Below are 23,333 nucleotides of genomic sequence, written 5' to 3' on the forward strand. Positions count from 1 at the left end.
GTGAGAAGTATCCTGAGCATACGGTGGTGGAATTTCTAAGCTTATCAGAAGTCGGTTGTATAATAGCAGTGGGTGAACTTGAAACAGACAACCCGACAGTAGCTACCAATGTGGACTCAACAAACCTAGCGACCACTTCTGATGAAGTAATAGTAGGGGTGGCAATGAAACAATCTCTGGTGCTGACAATTAGACCGTAGATGGAGCTATACCAGATGGTGTAGATACGGCCATCATTAGTACACTCGAGGTCACTGGCAAAGGGTCAGACGACGACGTTGGTAACATAGACATACCCGATAACGATGGTGGGGAAAAATGGACAACTCTTGAACTCTCTCCAGCTCTAGCCTTCTTTGATCTACGTACAAGTTGATACATCTCATCCTCAAAATCTGACCCACTATCATTAGAATCCTTCTTTCGTTTTCCTTGGATTCTTTCTTGGGCAACAAGAACACCATGTGCTTCCATAGCGTCATCGGTGGAAGAATCAGATAAGGTTTCCTCTGAATCCTCCATGGAAGCAATAGACGGACCCACATATGGACCAACTGTAGTAGCAAGCATAGCAGTAACATCACTTGCTGATGCTTGAATTTCAATAGGATCAACCCTATCCATATCAAAGAAACCTTGCCCTCCAAAGGCAACTTCAAGATCAACCTGTTCTACTGGAGCTACAACAGGATCAATAATAGGAATTTCTTGAATAACCGGTGGTGGTGGAACCACAGGAGGTGGTTGAGTAATATCAACTTGTTGCGGTGCTGGATCATTAAATTCATCTTCTGGAGGAGCAACATAAGCAGGATTCACTAAATACCCAAACAGTGCTGTGTGCCTTGGCCTAAGTTCGGGCTTGCTTCACGCACTGGATGACCTACATTGTGCAAAAATTCTCTTGCTTATACTTTCTACATAGGAGATAGGACGACGTTGTGGCAGATTAGGAGAAACATGATTGAGAATCATCTGTAAGAATCTTGGATACATCAAGAACCGTTCCCGTGCCAATGCTCGTCACTGACGATCGATCTCATAAAATACCATCTGACTGAAACTATAAGGCTTGTTGTAAGTCAGTGCAGCCATTGCAGATTGCATTGTCACACCCATACCATCTGAACCAGCCTTGCGGCCAAACATGCACACAATCATCACATGCATCAAGAAACGCCACTGGTCCAATAGAAACCCCTCTCTCCTTTGAGAATCGTCCAATGGACCTGAATAACCCATACGAAGAAACACTCCAGTCCACTTGATTGTTCACAGTAGCACGCATCACTGGAGGTTCAACCCGACAGTTATATTCAACTGTCCTCCAGAATTCTTCGATGTTGGTAGAGATATCGGTAGAGTAGTTGTAATGGCATGAAGATACGTGAGCGAATGAGAAACGAGATGATCTCACGAAAGTCATCAGCTCCACGACCATCCGGATCCAAAGTAACATACATGTTGTGACCCGGAAATAATTGTCTCTTATCATCTCCACCTTCATCGCCACCTGTACCACCAGCACCAGCCACAACAGCCATACCTGAACAACACAAACGGGCTAAGTTAGATCTCTGAAGCAACAGTTCTTAACTTCGCAGTTATAGACAGTAGAGAAGTTAAGATGTAGCGAAGTGGTTAAGTTCGCTGGACATATAACTTTGCTTGCTGTGAAGAGTTCGAACACAGAGTGTAATAGGGTTACAATACCCAAGCGAAGTTGCAATTATTGGACAAAAAGGTTTTAGAAGTGAAGTTTTCAAAGTGAGCGAAGTTAGGTTTAACTTCGCCCCTACCCAACTTCGCTCTTGCCCAACTGAGTAATCAGAACACTTGATTTATCAAAACTCAGGACGATCAGAGGCTGAACGAAGGTAGATAAAGATGCGATTAAGGTTATGAATAACCAGTTATCATCAAAACAGCCTCTCCCCCAAATAAAATCAGTGACGAAGGGTTTCACAAGAAAAACAATTTAAAAACCGTCATTGTCCAAATAGATAACACGTATATGATATTAATTATGTAACAAAAGACCGTAAATGACCTTGAAAGCATACTAGAATCAGATTTAGAAGAAATAGATTCAGTGGGTAAGTTCGCCTAGGGTTTAAGATGAACAAGGTTTGACCAAAAGTTTGACCATTGTTGCCATTTATACAAAATCAGAAAACCCAGCGGCGAAGTTATTTTAACTTTTCCCCTTAGTTAAGTTCGCCATAGAGTCAAGTTCGCCTGAAAGTCAACTTCTCCAAGTGAAGTTAATTCTTAACAAGTCGATCAAAAACGAGTAACCAAGAGTTTAAAGAAGATAAACCATAAAACAAACTTCATAACAAATATTAACTGAACGGGATCAAATTTCAGTCTTGAACCCAGCATGCCTTTAGAAAAGATCCGAACAAGAATCGTATTGATTAAGAGGCAGTCACGCAGATCCATGTTCAGCGGTATTATGACATCGAGAGACAGGTTGTAGGCAGGTATAAAACTTAGTATGGTTTTCATTGCTTCTGTGATACATATTACGTTCAATTAAGCTCAAAATTTAGATGGACATCACTTGTGAAATTGTGATGCCTCCAATTTATTCTCAAGGCGTATTTAGCTTTCCCCAGATCGCCCCGAGTTAACTTCGACCCGTAGTGTTTGATCAATCAATATTCACATGTTAACTTTCCGAGTTGTCTTTCCGATCTTTCTGATACTTTGAATATGCTTTCTTTATAGTCAGTCGATGCCTATTTCTTGATACTTGACAACGGATAATCTTCGTAGGCTTAACGATAATAATAAGTTTTTTTTAATATACAACTGCAAGTCCTAAATCTGGATCACTGCAGAAACATAATACTATCTTCGCGGGGATCAAGACACTCACGGGCTCGTGTATGACTGGGTAATTACTTTTCTGCCTATCATTCGGAGAGATATATGTGGAGACATGCACATTTCAAACTGACTCTCCACATTAAATCGAGTAGATTTAGTTTGTATCACTTCTACTTTTACGCACCATAGAAAGCTACCATAACATACAATGACTATTCTAGAGTCCTTTAGGCCTAATTACTTCACCGGTGAGGCACACAAAATCAGTTTATCTATCACTTTCCAAGGTTGGATCAATTTTTACTTTTAACACCAATATTGAAACTTCTTGCGAAGTTAAAGACTGAAAAAGTATATCATTTCCCTAAAAAGAATTAAATTCAGACGCCCCGATCAAGTCAAAGTCTTTAGGTAAACAGCTATCCTGAAGATCCAGTGGATCAGCAGGACCATCCACATATAAATATGTGTCCCTCCGACTAAGTATGATCAACTAATTTTGACCGAAGGAATAAAAACTCATCATAAACCGCCCCGATCGCTTTCAGTTATTAGGTTAATGGTTGTCCTTATAATCTACACGTATATGTAAGGACCAAACATATTCAGGAATATGTCCTTCAAACTTGAGCAACCGACATAGTTTTTAGCGATAGTGATGTTTTTTTTTAAAAAAAACAAAAGAAAAACAAGGTTACACGGGATTGATCATCCCATTAAGCTCAACAAGGTTTTGAAAACGGGATCGGTCAAATAGTTTTGTAAACAAATCGACAAAATTATCCAGTGAATCAACCTTTTCAAGCACAATTAATTTCTTCTTAGCACAATCCCGTATGAAATGATGACGAATGTCAATATGTTTAGTTTTATTATGTTTAACGGGATTGTTAGTTACTGAGATTGCAATAGTGTTATCAATGCAACTAGGATGTTGAGTGAAATTCAGACCATAATCGCGCATTTGTTGTTTCCATAAAACCTAGGAGTAGCTGTTCGATGCTGCCATGTATTCTGCTTCGCAGGTGGATATGGCTACAGAGGTCTGCTTCTTGCACTGCCACGACACCAATCTTCCTCCAAGAAACTGACATCCACCGGTTGTTGACTTCCTGTTCTGATTGCATCCTCCATAGGCAGAGTCGGTGTATGATACAAGATCCAGTTCTCCTCTTTTTGAGTACCAGAGACACAACTTAGGCTTTCCTTTAAGATACCGCAAGATCCTCTTCACTCCCTTCATGTGCAATTCCTTAGGGTTGGCCTGAAAACGAGCACAAAGATAAACTGCAAACATAATGTCAGGTCTAGAAGCAGTTAAATACATCAAGGATCCTATAATAGCCCGATACTGAGTAGGATCCACATCTTCATCACTTTCTAAATCAGCACCAAGTTTGTGGTTTACACAGATTGGAGTGTCAAACGGGGTACTATTGTCCATCTTAAAGCGCTTAAGCACATCGTGAACATACTTAGTTTGATGAATGAACATTCCATCCTTCTTCTGATCTACCTGTAAGCCCAAAAAGAAATTTAATTTACCCATGGCACTCCTCTCAAACCTCTTCTTCATGACTGCTTCAAACTCCTGACACATAGAAATTTTTGAGGCAGCAAAGATGATGTCGTCCACATAGACTTGGACAAGAAGAAAATCACTCCCATTCCTCTTTACAAACAAAGTACTGTCGATCTTCCCTCTCTCAAATCCATTCTCGACCAAGTAATCTGACAGAGTTGCGTACCAAGCTCGTGGGGCCTGATGTAGGCCATATAGTGCCTTGCTGAGATTGTACACATGATCAGGAAAGTCTAGGTCAGGGAAACCCGGAGGTTGCTCGACACATACCACTTCATCGGCTTTTCCATTAAGAAGCACACTTTTAACATCCAACTGAAACACTTTCATCTCTTTGTGTGCTGCAAAGGCCAAGAACAGTCGAATTGCCTCCAATCTTGCCACATGAGCAAATGCCTCGTTGTAGTCGATTCCTTCTTGTTGATTAAACCCTTTGACCACTAATCTTGCCTTGTTGCGAATTATTACTCCTTTCTCATCTCTCTTGCATTTGAATACCCACTTCGTACCGATAGCATTCACATCTTGTGGTTTTCTACAAACTGCCATACTTCCATTTTGTCAAATTGTGCCAGTTCTTCCTGCACGGCTTTTACCCACGAGCTATCCTTCAGTGCCATTTGATAATTCTTGGGTTCAATTTGGCTGATGAAACAGGAATGCAAACATTCATTTATAATACCAGTATCTTTAATGCTTGCATACACACATGTGTTTTCGTCCAAACTTCTTCTAGTACGCACACCGTCAGAAGGATTACCGATCACATTCTCCAAAGGATGATCCTTGTGGATTTTGGTAGTTTGTACAGGACCAACTTCCAGATCATTTTCAAGATTTGAAGAGAGTTCATCTGAGTGGTGTTGAGTGTGAAATGGATTGAAGAAATCATCTTCAGTCGAGATAGTTGGAGTTTCAACCACACTTGACATGATAAGTTGACATTCATTATACTGGGGACGTTTCACAATGGTCTCTTCTCCTTCTAACAGCATCTGAGTGGCCACCTTCTCATCAGTGTCTGCAAAATCCAAATAAGGCATATTAAAAGATTTGAATAGCTTGTCATAGTCGAAAGCCTCTGCTGGTCCCATGCTAGGCCTTGGTGATTTGTAACTAGTAATGTCAGTGTTACAGACCACCTCAACTTTGTTGTTCGATAAGTTAAAGACTCTTTTGTTGGGTGTCCCAACAACGTAGCCAACCAAAATACCTTCGTCATCTTTCTCACCAAATTTTGAGTTAGTCTTTAAGATCAAACATGGGGACCCGAAAGGTTCAAGACCTTTCAGATTTGGCTTTCTACCATGCATAAGTTCATAACAGATTTTATTTAATTTTTTAACAGTTAAAACACGATTAAGGATATAACAGGCCGTATCAACAGCCTCGGCCCAGAACACCACAGGAAGTTTAGCGTCTGCCAGCATAGTCATGGCTCCTTCGATTAGAGTTATGTTCTTCCTTTCGGCTGCTCCATTTTGTTGTGGAGTGTAAGGTGTGCTAAACTGATGTTCAATCCCTTTCTACAAACAAAACATCTCCATTTGGTAGTTCTTGAATTCTGTGCCATTATCACTTCTGATGAACTTAACCTTCCTCCCAACAATTTTCCACCTTGGTAATCAAGTTAATTACCATGAGTAAAGCGGGTAATCATCAGTTACAACCAAGCAATATGATGTTCCTCCTAGACTCTTGACATTTACGGGACCAAAAAGATCCATGTGGAGCAAATCCAAAGTGCTAACAATTGAGTTAACCCTCTTGGAGTAATGTGTCTTCTTGTGTTGTTTTCCTTTCTTGCATGACAAACATTGGTCTTCAAAATTGAAGTTCTTCAATGGAACTCCAAGTACCGGCCCATTCTTGACAATGTAGTTCATCTTACGAAGATGAATATGACCCATTCTTCGGTGCCACAATTCTGACTCAGACTCCGATGCTTTTGACAGTAGACATGATTAGTCCGTTGCGATCTTGATTGACCGCATGTCCATTAAATATGTGTTCTTCTGTCTTGGAGCTTTCATCACAATCAAGGTTTCAGGAATCTTAAAACCAGGATAGAGCACGAGTGCATCATCTTTCGTAAAGTGTACAGTGTACTCTTTGTCACATATTTGAGAGACACTCAAGAGATTGTGCTTCAACTCTTCCACGAAATTTACCTTCTCCAACTTTATTCTTCCATTTGTAACCATACCGATTCCAGTAATTTTTCCTCCGCTTTCTCCTGCAAAACTAACCCTTCCTCCTTGAACAGCCTTCCAATCGCGTAACAATTTCTTGCTACCTGTCATGTGCCGGGAACAGCCACTGTCGACAACCCACATGTTGTTCACAGCCCTGTTCGACTGTTCCTGTACAATTAAAGAAACAAATTAAAAAGGAGGGACCCAATACATGCTGGTCTTGGGTTGATCAAATCTATTAAACGGTATCCAACTCCTCGGCTGCCCAAAGTTCCGTTGAGGGAAGTTTTTATCTGAGCTGAATGGAGGATATCTAGAAAATTGGTTATGAGGCCAATTAAACATTCTTGAGCTTCTAGCATTCTTGTATTCAAAATTACCTAATCTGTGGTTTCTTGTAAAATTGAGGTTGGTTTCTTTGAAATCTTGAATTTGTCCAATGATTAAAGTTGGAGGCATTATTATTATTACCAGCATCAGTTATAAGTGTGTTTTATTCTCAGTTTTAGTTGGTCTCATATTTCTAGAATTTCTCCTTTTCAGAGGACAGTCATTGACAAGGTGTCCTATCTTGTTACACCTAAAACAACTCCTGTTAGGACAACTAGTATCCTTCCGAACGTTCGTTTCAGAAGTTGTAGCAGAAGATGAGGCTGTGTTACTAACAGGTCGTCTAACATGGGGGGGGGGGGGGGACAAATGGGTTTAAAGTAGATTTATTTTCATCAAAAACATAACTCTCCCCCCGTTTGAGTAACACAACTTCATCCTCTTTGTTGACAGAGTCGGAGGAATTTGAACCTTGACTTGTGACAAGGGAATTTGTCTGACCAGATTCGTTACTAACATTAGTATTAATGTTAGTATTGCTTTTATTGACTTTAATGGGTACCGTGTTGACTTTCACATTACCCGTTATAGTCTGATCAGTTTCAACACTCTCAGATGGCTGATTACACGGATTATAAGTGTAATTAGTATTGAAAGGTGGTGGAACCTCATTGTATCCAATTCCCCATTTGTTTATAGGGGAACGTTGAACACGATCAAGCATCATGGAGGAATTCCTAAACTGTTCAAGCTTCATATTTAATTCCACCACTTTTACTTGGTAATCAGCTATTTGTTTACCCTTTTCAGCTATAATCTTATTCTTTTCTTCCACGACTTCATAGATTAAATCGATGACTTGGTTTTTCTCCGCAAGTGTGGCCTTAAGGCTTCTTATATCCTTTTCACTAGCTTTTATTTTTACCGAGAAACTATTTTCTTTATTTTTAGAATAGTGATGTTCCTCTTTTAATGTTTTTTATTCTTTATCCAAGTTAACATGCAGATCAGTTAAAGCATTTAATTGTTTAGAAAATTTCTCACATTGTTCACACTAAGATTCCGAACGTACCTCTGAGAGCTGATCGTTCACTTCAGCCATGTATGCTTGATTCTCCACTGACTCTTTGTCATATCTTCCACTCTCGACGTTTACCAGATTGGCTTGTTCAATCACCTCCTCAACTTGTATATTCCAGTTATATCCACCATTCTGTTGAGACACCATAGCCTTAATTTCATTACCACTTCCTTTCTGTTGAGTAGGCCTGTTCTAAATTCGTTCCACTCTCTCATTTGTACATTCTCTAGCAAAGTGGCCATTTTGTTGGCAGTTGTAGCAGCGAACCTTTGACTTTTCGAACCCCGGTCTCTCTCCAACGAACTTTCTACCAGTTTTCTTCATAAACCTTTTCACCCTTCTCACAATCATTGCCATTTGCCACTGCAGACCCATTTCTTCCATGTCATCAGCATCTATCTGATCATAATCCTCTTCCAAGGTTGCAGGGTCGACTATCTTTCCCTTGATGTAGTTCTCATATGAGGCGATGAAAGAGGCATAAAGAGCAAATTGTTGTTTAGCTGATTTCACACTCATAGGCATCTGTGAGTAATTCTTGTTAGAGGCATTGGCTGAGGAGTTACCAGCTGAGGATTGAGGTTTTGACGAGCTACTTCCACCAGCTACAAAGCATATGTCACCATCCATATTCATCACCATATGACCATCTTGAGTAGAGTTTGGTTCACCTCCTGAGTAATACGCAGTCGATTCCGATTTAGAGCTTGAGTTTGGATACCATTTTGCACCATACATTCCCGGATCCTGAACCTGATCAGTAGGAGTCTCTTTCCTTATCATATTTAGCTCGTAATTACGCAACTTATTGACCACCGTTTCCAAATCAAAGGTTTCAAACTCTTTATCATCTCTCATCAAAATTGTGTATATATCCCATTTTGGTGGGAGAGCATCCAGAAGCTTTTCTACAATTTCAAGTTCTGTGTACTTCAAGGAGTAGTTATTCAATTATGTCATCAAGTGATAGTATCTTGTGATGATGTCATCAAGTGACTCATTCTTAAATCCCTTGAACACCGAGAATTGAGTTTTCAACAGTTTCGACTTTGAGTTACGAATCCTGACGTTACCTTCATAGCGATTCTCTAAGGCTTCCCATAGTTCTCTGGCAGACTTGTACTTTCTGAAAGTATGTAGAATCTCTTGAGGTAGCGCCATGGTGATTGCAGCTAGTGCTTTACTTTCAGCCTCATACATTTTCTTTTCATCATCCTCCATCTTATTGTACTTCTTAAGCTGCTCTCGGCCTTCAAACATAGCAGTTGGAGGAATGTAACCATCTTGAATGCAGACCCACATTTTTGCATCTTGATATTTCACATACTGCTCGAACTTATCCTTCCATGCAACAAAGTCTGTTCCTTTAAGTAGCTTTGGAGCTTTAGTTGCTGAACCAGCTTCAACTTCCATCTTTACCAGTTCTATGATGTTTATCGAAGTCATACTTGAACGAAACGAGACCCAGAATCCAAATACTATATTCTGTGAACAGTGAACAGCGAACTTATCCCAACTTCGATGTACTTATAACTTCGCTGATCTTACAAAGTCGCTAACCTTATAACTTCATTGATCTTACAACTTTGCTAAAACCCTATATCTTCGCTAAAACCCTAATCTTGGTAACGGCAACTTCGCCTGATGAATGGCTTAAGTTTTTCAATCTAATTATGTTGATCTGGAGGGTTGAGGGAGTAGCAGGAGGGAGCGAATGATGAGAACTGTAGAGAAACTAACAAAGGAGCGGTGTTTCAACGTAAAACGGTTCCGTGAATGGTCTAACGGAACAATTTTAACACTCGTGTGATAATCCCGAACCACACTATCACGAGCAAAATGCTCTGATACCAATTGTAGGTTCCCAGCCGGATCTACACAGGAGTATCTCGTAACACGAGGGTGCGGAATCCCCTACGTATACAATACAAGTGCTAACACGATGAACACGTAAATCACACGTAAACACACGAATATAAAGGACTACTTGTTATATTGCAAAGACAATAACCAAAGGCACCAAAACACATAACACCTAGGTTACCAAATACTGTCGTCCAAATTTGTTAACAAATGAGCCGAAGTTAGGGTACATATAACACGACAACTTCGCCTAACATGCTAGGCGAAGTTGTCCTAACTTCGCTACCCCAAGTTCGCTAAACACTAAAGCAAACTAAACACGTTCAATACAATACGAACAATGTAACGATTACAGACACAGATAAACACGAGATAAATGAACTACTGGCATCATGCACCAACAATCCTTCTTACCATCTCCACCCACTCATCCAGTAGTTCTTTAACGGCTTCTAGAAGTCCCTTCAGGTGTCAAGTTATTCACAGCAGTAGCTACAGCTTGAACAATAGTGCTTGAATTGCGAGATCCAGTTGAACCCCTTCGTTGTTGCTTGGGTTTCGTCCAGCTGCGCTTCCTTCATCCCCCGTGTTGGAAGCTATCTCTACAGAAAGTGGTCAGACAGTTGTGGCCTGCCACAACGTTCAGTGCGACCTCCAGTGCCAACAGTCTCTCTTTCTCCAGCCATGGTATTCTAAAAGGGAAAACACAAACGTAATCACTCAAGGAACTATTTAGTACAAGGATAGTAAGGCTAATAGGTAATAACAGTGGCCAGCTGTGATTAGCTGATCACGTTACTTTCCGTGTCCTATACACTTCCCTTTATGAGTCTATTTGTGTTGGTTCTACTTTCATACAGACAATCAATCAAAACAATCAATTAATCCTATCCCTAACATTCTCATATCTTTTCTTTAGCAATTAAGCTAACATTAACATTCATAATTTAAACATACACTTTACCCTTACTGAGCGTGCTTGAGTGACACATGGCATTCTTGAACTGGCATCTTCTTTGTTTTCTTACTTAAATCAAATTCTCTATTCGAGTCTAAGCATGTAGAATATTTAAATCTCTCGAAATTTGCTCTGATACCAACTTGTAAGGCCCCGCTACCGGTGCCTCACTTTGGACGTTGGATTTACTCATAAACACAGTTCTAAATATCAGAGTTAATTAAAAACTTTCGCCAAAAATTAAATAGTTAACCATTCATTACAATCATCCATAATTTGTCTTTTAAAACATAACGTAAAATATAGTAATAAATTATCATGACCAAATCTTCAGATGCCAGCTTCGTCCAATCCTGCCATGTGTCCCCTCAAGCTAACTGTCTCAATCTACTCACCCGCGTGCATACTAAAAGTCAGCTACGCTGAGTGAGTTCTAGTTAATATATGTAACATACAATACGTTCTTATATTACATACTTGACATTATTTACCTTTTTTTTCATACATACGTAAATATATATATACTTTCATTGTTACGTTCAGACTTTCTTTCTTTTGTACTTCATATTTTATCTTCCTTTACATACATACTTATACGTTTTAAAGAGCCTTTCGCCCTTTAACCTCACAGATATTATTAGGGTCTGCCACCCTTAAAGAGCCTCTCGCCTTATAACCTCACAGATGTTAGGGTCTGCCACCCTCCTTCATAGATTTTATTATGGTCTGCCACCCTTCTTCGCAGATATTATTAGGGTCTGCCACCCTTCTTCGTAGATATTATTAGGATCTGCCACCCTTTACCGTCAATTCCTTCATATTATACTTTCCTTTTCTTTTTATAAATTTATATACCTTCTTACATACTCATAATCCATAACATACATACATCATACATACGCCATATATATAAACAATCATATCTTCTAACTATCTCCTGGCAGTACATGCAATATCCGAAGATCGTTCATGTACCGTCAAGCATTCTTTCATAACCTTCACATATATCATAATAGGCATACACTTATCACTTAAGGTAAGTGTATTAACTAATCACAACGAGTATGCACACAGCCCCAAAAACATAACAAGGAATGGGGCTAGAAACTTACCTGGATCCTGTTACGCTCGCCGTTAATCGTTATCCCCTTCCTTAATTGTGCACGGCTAACTGTTATGTATGTATATATATATATATATACAGGGTAAGGATCCTAAGAGAACCCTTTGCAAATTGAGAACTTTGAGAACCATTTTGAACCACTAAAAACACCTTTAAAAAAATATTTAAAAAATTATAAAACAAAAAATAATAAAAATTTTAAAAAAGTAAAAAAAAAAAACCAAAATTCTTATATTTCATTATGTTTTCATTAAAAAAAAATAAAAAAAAACGTCGTATTATACACATATGTATAATTATATATAATCTTTGGTTACGTAATATACACATATGTACAGTATCATTTATCTTAAATTATACACATGTGTACAAAAAAACACGTAAATATACATATATGTATATATTATACATATGTGTATATAATTTAGCTAAACCGAGTTTTTTTATGAAATCGGGATGATAAAATAAGAATTTTGGTTTTTATACTTTTTTGATTTTTGTGTTTTTTTTATTATATGATTTTTTTTATTTTTGGGTTTTTTGTGGTCCAAAATGGTTCTCATAGTTCTCAATTTCAAAAAGGTTCTCTCATGATCCTGATCATATATATATATATATATATATATACACATATATATATATATATATATATATATATTTTAATTAATCGTATAATTGATTAAGTTGGTATTTTAGTTAACCAGTGTATTTTCTAAACTGGGCTTTGTTTGTTAAGCTCAAGATGATGGGCTAGTTTGTTTTAAATATTTTAAATAGGATATGGGCCTAGCACTTGCGGACTTAGTTAAATCTGGTCCAATTGCTCATCATGGCATCTGGGCCTGGCTGGGTCAGGCTCACAGACCGTAACAGACCATTAAGTGGCCGAGAACACTACACAGAGAACTCACAGAGAACTTGTGACCGAGAACCCTTGTCACCCACAACTCCATAGAGTGACCGAGAACCCTCATTCTTGACCGATAACCCTCAGTTTTGACCGAGAACCCTCAGGTCAGATGTTTTCAGCTCATTTTTCTATCTTTTCGTTTCTTTCATTAGCCTAGTTAGTTGTTATGGGTCCATATCATGAGTTTTAACCACTTTTCTCCACCATTCCTAACCGTTTAACACCCATTAACCCCACAGCTTCAAGATCTAATATGTTTTGGCATAAAGTTTAAACCTTTATAGTGTTAAAACGTTATAGGCTAGATCTAGGGTTTATCTATGAGTCGTATATTGTCATAGGTCCATTAAGTTCATTTTAATCATCAAGTTTGTATTTTTATGAAACATTTAGACCCGATCTACTCTAGGGTTAAGTTTAATGGAAACCCGTTCATAAAAACGTAACATTTAATCGTAGAGAACATACCTTTTAATGTTTATAGGTTACGGCTAGCTTTGGTTATGAACCTTGATCTTGTATTTAGCTTGTATATCAAAGATTTATCAAAATAAATGTTTGCTTGATCTCACTTAACCTCCTCTCTCTCTCGGCCGTAAATGGTAAGAGGTGTGTGTGTTTTAAGGTGTAGAATGGATGGAAATGGAAAGGATTAGGGTTTAAGGGGTATTTATACTCCCTTAAGCCCATGGGCCTAAAGCCCATATTTCCTTTTTGGTCCATAATTAGCTCAATCTAACTAGCCTACTTATCCTTCTATCTGTATTATTTTACTATTCCCTTAATAACTCAAGTAAACTTTCTCGTCATAGTGGATCAATATAAAATATTTGAAATTTTGGGATGTTACAAGAGTGGCACGTGACAACGGTAGGTGTAATTCCAAAATGAGGTTACGTAGCCAACAAATTTCTACAACAACGTTGGCGACCCCATGATATTCTTGTGCTGAAGTGGGAGATGAAATGTTATCTCTAGGAAGACTAGAAATCCTCATAAATAAAATATCTAAACGCGGTGGTGGCATCATCGTCAATGTTGGTGAAACCATGGATGTGGTTCGTACAAAAGTACACACAGTAACCTGAGGTGGCTAGACGAGTGTCAGGGCACCCGACCTAGTCGGCATCCGTGTAAGAAAGAAGAGAGAGGTCAGTGGTCTTACCTGGTGTGAGACCATAGTTAGTCATGCCATATATGTAACAGACTATTTGTTTCAACGCATCCTAATGGTCAGCCCGCGAGGCATGCATGCACGCATACAATTTTTTGGCACATTGTATGTAATGTCAGGGCAAGTAAAGGTCAAGTATTGCAATGTGCCGGAAAGACATCTATATATTGTCGAGTCACGAAAAATGTTTCCGGCATGAGCACTGGGTTTGGGCTTAGTGTCAACTGGGTAGCCACATACTAGCAGGCTTGCATGCCTGCACGTTTAATAATATCCATGGTGTACGCTTGATAGGACCATGGATGTAATAAGAAGAATATCATCCACATAGAGGAGAAGGTATGCAATTGTATTATTATGGTGAAATATGAATAGGGAGTTGTCACATTTTCTTTGAGTGAATCCCATGGTGAGCACACAATTTGTGATTCTTTGTTATCAAGCTCGTGTTTACCCAAAATAACTCAACTAAGTAAGAAAAATAAACCCACTGGTGACTTTCTTCTTTTCTTCGGATTCCTCCTGCCAACGAAACAATAAACATATTTAGATCACAAGCTCGATATTTGTAATTCTCATTAGCTTGATAATTACAATACTTAAACTTTAAATGAAATAACCCACAAGCTCGAGTCTATATACTAGTTTAAATATGAAAACCTAATTAGACTAGAATACAAACTCCTTATTATACTCAAATACCAATTAGTAAAAACATATTTAAATAATAATAATAAATAAATAAATTCATTGTTGTCCAAGTCATTGTTGACTTTTTCACCAAATAATTTATTCCATGTAAACCAAGTCACGTGCTCAACTTGATAAACAAGACACGAACTCATCTTAGGCTCGATGAGTCGGCCCAACCCGTCTCATTGACTCGAGGACGGAAATTAAGTCCAACAATCACCCCCCCTAATTTTGGACTCGAAAATTGGTGGATCTTTAACTCTAAGAATCTCTATTTTGTCTTGATTCTCCCATTATTTTACTCCGGATGTCTCAACATAACTCGCTGGTTCGCCATCTTGAGTTAAAAGTAATTTCGGGTCATCAATATCATTTTCGCTTCCTCTCTCGAAACGAACCTTTCTATCCAACATAAAATCATTAATTTTCTTTGGAAAAGTGATGGTTTGAGTCAACCGTCTCAAGGTGGATAAACTCATTTTAGCCCGTGAAATATTATGCGGACCAAAAGAAACTGGTTTCGGGTAAATAGAATGAGCTAAACCATGCTGATCACTTGAACAAGCATGCTGATTTTCTGCAGCTGGGCTCATACAGTCATGTTGATTAGTTGCTGATGAGCCATCCTTTTGGTCAACATTCTTGCCAATAGCGGAGGGACCAAAATTGTTTACATGTTCATGGTGGGCATTTTGGTCACTCACATTTATAACTTGATCAACTTGTTCCAAGTTTACTATCAAATTTTCAGCTAGGATTTCAACATTTTTTGACCAACTCCAAGCATGTTTCCCATTAACAATTACATCTTGGGAAACATGAATTTGGTGTCGAACCGGGTCGTTCATCCAGTACACCTTCGTCCCGGATTCGGTACCGAGATAAACCATAGAGGTGCTTCGGTCATCAAGCTTTTTAACCAAAGTAGTTGATAACAAACACATTGTTGTTTCAACTCGGATCGGTGTTTTAACCTAAAGCCTAACCTTGTACAACCGATTTCTTGATCTAACCGACTTCATAATCACCTTTCTCGATTTATCAAGAACTAAAAGTTGATCATCCTCCATGATCACCTTGCACCCATGCTCGGTTGCTTGTCCCAAACTTAAAATATTGCTCGTTAAGTTCAGGATAAAATAAAAGTTTGAGATAATTCTCTCAACATCATCATCACAAATAATTGTAATGGAACCTTTCCCCTTGATGTCGACACACGAACTATCACCAAAACGCACCTGCCCAACAACAGTTTCATCTAATTCAGAAAAATAAGATTCCATACCCGCCATATGATTGCTCGTCCTGTTATCGAGGTACCAAAGACCATCCTCCATCGGTTCTGACTCGTACCGCTTAGGATGCACATTTTCTTCATTCAACATGACTTCTTTATTGATACTTATTTTCATCAAAACTTTCTTTGTTGTTGGTTCGTTTGCTTCGGTTAAGTTTGTTTCGGCTCGTTTTCCTCTTCTTTCCGGGCATGCCGAAGCGTAGTGACCCATCTCGTCACAACGAAAACATTGAACCCCCGAATAATCCCTTTTCTTACCCGAATCACCTTCTTTGTCTCGATCGTTGCCCTTTCCTTTTCCTTTTCCTTTAAACTTTCTCGTCTTATTGAACAATAGCTTCCCGTGACTCTCGGGTTCGTCATCAACACTATTCACACGATCTTCAAAAGCTTGAAGACGCCAACTATTTCCTCAAACTTAAGTGTCTTGAGATCTACCATTTTCTCGATAGAAGCTACAATATTTATGAATCCTTTTGGCATACCAGTTAAAAACTTTCTCACCATCTTGTTTCTTCTATGGCGGAAGCAAGTGCTGCGAATTTAGTAGCTAAACCGGATAATCTCCCTAAATAATCGTCTATAGACTCGAAATCCTTCATCTTCATTCCTTCGAATTCAGTTATAAGGGTATGTAGACGTGCTTCTATAACCCTCTCCTCTTCGACATACCGGGCTTTTATGGCATTCCAAATCTCTTTAGCCGACTCGTATTGGGCTACTTGCATGATTTGATCTTCCGGTATGGATTGAAAGAAAAGAGCGATGGCGGCACCATTCTTCTTCTCGTCCATACTTCCCGGCTCAATAACATCCCATATTCCGTGGTACCGGAACACCGCTTTGATCCGGACAGCCCACGTGGTGTAATTCGTTTTGGTTAGTATCGGACATTGCAAAGAAATAGTTGTCTGAGTACCAGGTTGTTTATTCGCCTGATCACCCATTGCTTCTCTTCTTCTTTGTCGATGGTAGGTTTGGAAAAATCTGCGATTGATCTTGAAATAGAACTTAAGCGTGTCACCAATCTGAGGAGATCTTTAAAGGCCAAAATTGAAAACTCACTCCGTCGGTCTTCAATAAAACGAATATGTGATGAATTAATTGTCAATTATTAGAAAAACAATTAAATATATGATTGAAAAGAAAAACACCAGATTGATTTTCACTTCTTCCCAGATGCGACCAAGGATGAATTAATTGTTGACAATATTTATCTCCTTGGGTCTTGAGATAATTAAAACTCACGACAAGTGTTAATAAAATTAAACAATTCTTCAACGAGCAACAAAACTTTCGTCGATCTTGAAAGAATTACTCGACGAACACCGAGAGCGTAACCGCTCTGATACCAATTTGTTTACGCAAAATAACTCAACTAAGTAAGAAAAATAAACCCAATGGTGACTTTCTTCTTTTCTTCGGATTCCTCCTGCCAACGAAACAATAAATATATTTAGATCATAAGCCCGATATTTGTAATTCTCATTAGCTCGAAAATTATAATACTTAAACTCTTAATGATATAATCCACAAGCTCGGGTATATATACTAGTTTAAATATGAAAACCTAATTAGACTAGAATACAAACTCCTTATTATAGTCAAATACTAATTAGTAAAAGCATATTTAAATAATAATAATAATAAATAAATAAATTCCTTGTTGTCCAAGTCATTGGCTCGACTTTTTCACCAAGTAATTTATTCCATGTAAACCAAGTCACGTGCTCAACTTGATAAACAAGATACGAACTCATCATAGGCTCGATGAGTCGGCCCAACACGTCTCATTGACTCGAGGAAGGAAATTAAGTCCAACAGCCCGTGGAGCCTGTTTAGTGTTTAAGACCATATAGAGATCTTTTTAGTAGACAGATGTGGTTGGTATATGCTTTGTTACGAAAACCCGTGGGTTGGTATATGCCACGCAAGAATGCGTTTGTGATACCTAACTGGTGGACCAGGCAAGATTGTGAAAGGGCCAAAGTTGTTCAAACCATTTCTGGTTTAACAACCGGACTCAAAGTATCCCCGCAATCCACTCCCACATGCTGTAACCGACCATCACATACTAACTGTGCTTTATCCCTTTCCAACATACAATCGGAATTAAACTTGTGTTTAAATAATCAAATGCTCCGTATTACATTTATTGTGAGGTGTCTCGAAACTAGTTCTTAAGTCTCATATTTAATAAGAGTATTAAACTCATAAGTCATGAGGTTTGACCATTCAGGTGATAAAACATTGATAGGATATTTGGGAATTGGAACAATGGAAGTGGTTACATGAATTGAAACTTACAAGTAAAAGGATTGGATGGTTGACTTGAAAAGTTTTCTTAAGTGATTAATACTTTTACAGTACAAATTACACCATAATTACTAAATATGGACGCCATCTGATTTTCTTTCTGTGATAAACCTATTGATCGAACTACCTTGGAAGTTGCTTGTATATATGGATTATTTCGATACATCTTATATTTTTAAAAATAACTCATATTTTAATTTATTTTGAACTGGATGAATAACTGATTTTAAACAATAAAACAAGTTTATAAACATGTAGAGACAAGATAGACAGCAACACTAACGCTCCACCATTACATCCGATTATCACCGCGTATGAAGGTTTCTTCTTGTTCCTTTTTCCAGTAGTTGCCTGCGCGGTTGTTGGTGGGATTGTAGTGGTAAGTTTCAGGTTTGGGCTAGCAAGACTTCTGTTCATGCTCAGCTTGAAGGCTTCCAAACCGTTCAAATACGCATCATGATATGGTTCTGAGTTGGGATTAGGACGCATCGTGACCCACATATCTTGCTTGCTTCTGCTGCCATCGGGGTCATTGACATACACAACATAGTCCTTAAATACAGGATACCCGCTATCTTGAGTTAACTGGAACAGATCAATTTCATCATCAGCAATTTGATTATTAATGAAGATTTTGAAAACCACCTGACCACTTTTATTGTATGTGGTATAATGTTGCAAAAATGGAGCCTGAGACTGTAGTAAAAACCAGAATCAACCGGGAGTATCCAAGTCAAATTGTACTTGTTAGACATATTGCTCATACTCCTTTGTGTTCGATAAACCGGCTCAGGTGCAGTATAATTCCATGTGTCCATGGCATACATAATCGGCTTCAGCTTATCATAAGCATGCGTCTTCCCATTTGATGCTGGGTATACGTAGTTATTATCTTGATCCCATGACCGGTACATACCAGTATCTTGAGTACCGGATATATATCCCCCACCCATGTTTAACCTGTAAATATTTTCAAGCGCCATGTGGTAAGTGATATTGGGTTCATTAGTCATCCCAACAGGTTTAAGGCTCTTAGAGTTAAAGTAGAGGTTTTCGGGCATTGAAACGATTTCAATACCATTGATGAAGGCATGTGAGTTGGGTGCGGGTGTAAAGGTAACATTTAGGATTTGTGTATCTTTCACATAGATGATGTATTCTTTGACAAAGTTAAGAACCTGGTGTCCGTGGACTTGTACATTAGATCGGGTCTTTGCAAGCAACGAGGCGGTTAGAGAAGCACTAAAGTTGTTTAACAGAGAGTAGCCATTGGATGATACTGAGAATAAAGATTGTTCAAAGTAGGTGGCAGCATAGAAATATAGGCGGAGGAATTTGGGGCCTTCGGAGACAGGAAATGTGTAAGTGAACGCAGAATCAGGAAAAATTCAGGCACTAGAGTAAGGTGTTTGGGTATCCGAAGGATCCAGTGTGAAGTTGGTGATTGTATAGGTGGTGGTGATGATGTCTGAAGGCACGAATTCGGAAATCTGATCACCAACCCATCTTCTGTCAGTAGTTGTGGCGAAGTATGAACCACAGTCGAGAAAGAAGCGTTCGGTGGCGTTGTATGGTTGTGCGGTGGTGGTAGTGGTGGCGACGAAGAGTAGAACAACTGAACATATGGGAAAAGTGAAGGTTATCATGGTGGTTGACGACATGCCATATCTTATCCTGCTTGATCCCGTGAACACATCTTCGTCATCATCTGTTGTTGTCACTCCCTGCATCAGAAACGGAAGTTCTTGAATTTCGGACACGGCTTCAGTGGCTGTTTTCTCAGCGGCTTCTTGTAGCTGCAATGCAAACTCTAGTCCCCAAACTACATCCATGGCTGGCCTTTCACTATGCTCTTTCAAGCACCTAACAGCCACATCTCCAAACTGCCTTAAACACCCGGCTGAAACCACACTCGTTAGTTTTGGGTCAATGATTTCATTCAGGGTACCCTTCCGGTAACAATATTTCCCCCACTCTGCCAAACTCACTTGTTCCTTGGGCAGCCCGGGAATTATAACAGGTCGTGCACACAACACTTCAAGCAGAACAACTCCAAATGAGTAAACATCAGATTTGTCTGTGAGTTGCTGGGTTCGGTAATATTGCGGATCCACATACCCGATGCTACCCTTCACCATTGTGGTTACATGGTTTTGCTCTTGGTCTCTAGGGCCTACCTTTGATAGACCAAAATCAGACACCTTGGCAACCCAATTTTCATCCAGTAAGATATTTGTGGACTTGACATCCCGATGAATTATTGCACGTTTTGCACCTGTGTGAAGATAATGTATCCCTTTGGCTGCAGCTATACAAATATGGAGACGTCTTTTCCATGGCAGAGGAGGCTTGTTTGTCTTGTACAGATGTTCACGTAGAGTCCCGTGAGCCATGTAATCATAGACTAGTATCATCTCTCCCTTATCTTCACAATATCCAATCAGGGACACTAAATGGACATGGCGTAATTTAGACAACATCCCTATTTCCGTATGGAATTCTTGAAACCCTTGGTTAGATGATTCAATGAGCCGTTTGATTGCAACAACGGTTGATGCATTGTCCATGTATCCTTTGTACACTTTACCGAACCCTCCGTTGCCTACGATGAAGTCGTCATTAAAGTCCTTAGTAGCTGCTTTCACTTCTGTAAGTGAGAAGCGGCGACATCGATCTGATGGCAGTGTTGAATGTGAAGACTTTGATTCACTATATGCTGGGGCGTATGATGACCTGTCATCGGTGCCACCATAGTGTTTGATGCGTCTTCATTTCTGCAAAACTATGAGAAATAAAACAGCCAACAAAACTAACCCTCCTCCAATGCCTCCAAATATCATGGCATAGGGAGGTTTGTAATTCCCTTTTACAGTAGTTTTTTGCCCGGCTATTGGGGTTGTATCACCATGTTCTGGGTTTGGGCTAGCAAGATTTCTAACCATGCTCTGCTTGAAGACTTCCAAACCATTCAAATAAGCATCAAGATATAGTTCAGAAATAGGATTTGGATGCATCACGACCCACAAGCTGCTATTCGGGCCATCGACAAACACAACGTAATCCTTGAAAACAGGATAACCGCTACCTCGTGTTAAGGAGAATAGATCAATTTCATCATCAGCAGTTTGATTATGAAGATTTTGAAAATCACCTGACCACTTCTATTGTATTGTGGTATAATGTTGCAAAAGTGGAGCTTGAGATTGTAAAAAAACCCAGAGTCAACAGGAAGTCTCCAAGTCAGATTATAATGATCAGACAGCTTGCTCATACTCCTTTGGGTTCGATAAACTAGCTCTGGTGCAGTATAGTTCGGTGTCTCCGTGGTATATGTAATCGGCTTCTGCTTATCATAAAGAGGTTTCAACCCAGTTGCTGCTCCGTATATGTAGCTATCATCCTGTTCCCATGACCGGTACATACCCGTATCTTGATTACCAGATATATCTCCCCCACCCATGTTTAACCTGTAAACAGTTTCAAGCGCCTTGTCGTTAGTAATACCAGGTCCATTAGTCATCCCAACAACTTTCTGATTCTTAGAGTTGTAGTAGAGATCTTCCGGCATTGAAACGACTTCAATACCATTGATGAAGGCATATGAGTTGGGTTCAGGGGTAAACGTAACGGTTAGAATTTTTGTATCTTTTACATAGATGATGAATTCTTTGACATAGCTGGCCTTTGCCAGATTGGACGCGGTTAGGAAAGCACTAAAGTTGGTTAAGAGAGAGACGCCATTAGATGAAACTGAGAAATAAGATTGGTTTGGATTGAGATTGAGATCAAGATAGGCGGCGGGATAAAAATAGAGGCGGAGAAATTTGGGGCCTTGGGAGACTGGAAATGCGTAAGTGAACGAAGAAGCGTTAAGAATTCTAGCACAAGTATAAGGGGGAGTTTGTGGCACTGAAGGATCAAACTGTAAGGGGGTGGCTGAAAAGGAGGTCGTGGTGATGTTGGAAGGCACGAAGTTGGAGTTTTGATCCCCGTCCCATCTCGGGTCAGAAGTGGTGGTAGAGGAGGATGAACCGCAGTCGATGAAGAAGCGGTCGGTGGCATTATATGATTGTGCAGTAGTAGTGGTGGATGTTAAGAGGAGGACCACCCAATAGAATGGTAAAGTGAAGGATAACATGATGGTTGTAGGATTAAGGATTGGTAGAGCAAAAGTATGAACTAATGTCTTGTCTGATTTGCTTCTAGGAGAAGTCTTGGACCAAGAATAAAAGTACAGTTACTCGTACGTTTTGTGCGTTAGGAGTTGTACCATAGAAAGACACGATTTGCAATCTGCATCCCTTTCGGTTGCAATGTCTATGAAGAAAAATCCATTTGAATGAGACAATTATTATCGATATAGGACAATAACTTTTATGGCTGTGGGTGAACAGAACCCACTACTTTTACGTTACAAAATTGCACTGATTAGATGGCATCAAGACAAAGGAAAAAACAAGAGATCCAAAATAGGATGAAATTTGAAGTAGTCACAATAGAACAAGTATGCATATGATAAAATTAACATGAAGTTATTTCTACTTGTTTTTAGAGTAGATTTTTCTAAAAGAAAAAAATTAATTTCAAGAAACTATTGATTAAGCTATGCAATACACGCGGGCCGGATCAGCTCAGGTTGGGGTGACAAGTCAAAACGAGTATCTAGCAAAATATAAATTGAGTTTAGATCAAAATGAGTTGTCCTAAAAATTATTATTTTGGTCCGGGTCAAAATATATATGTTTTCATTAAAAAAGACACAGGTTGAAATGAGTGGTTTTTCAATAGTTTTGTATTCGTAAGTTAGTTTATAATATACTTATATTTTAAACACTTCGAAAGGGAAGATGTTGGAAAAATCTTTTATGTGGTCGGTGTCAGAATTTTTTGGGACACTCAGAATTATATCGCATATACACAAAAAATAAATTAATTAACGAGTGCCGGGCAAGGGTTGGTTTAGTTTACTCTCTCTC

At 39.0% G+C, this 23,333-nt stretch overlaps 1 pseudogene; it reads right to left on the reverse strand.

The window, feature by feature from the left end:
• Positions 1-17,419: 17,419 nt before the first annotated feature.
• Positions 17,420-23,078, reverse strand: LOC143609290 (receptor-like protein kinase FERONIA; annotated as a pseudogene).
• Between the last annotated feature and the right edge of the window lie 255 nt (positions 23,079-23,333).

The sequence above is a fragment of the Bidens hawaiensis genome, unplaced genomic scaffold, assembly GCF_021521415.1.
Source record: "Bidens hawaiensis isolate Kalapana, Puna unplaced genomic scaffold, B.hawaiensis_p1.1 tig00419527_1, whole genome shotgun sequence".
Lineage (NCBI taxonomy): Eukaryota > Viridiplantae > Streptophyta > Magnoliopsida > Asterales > Asteraceae > Bidens > Bidens hawaiensis.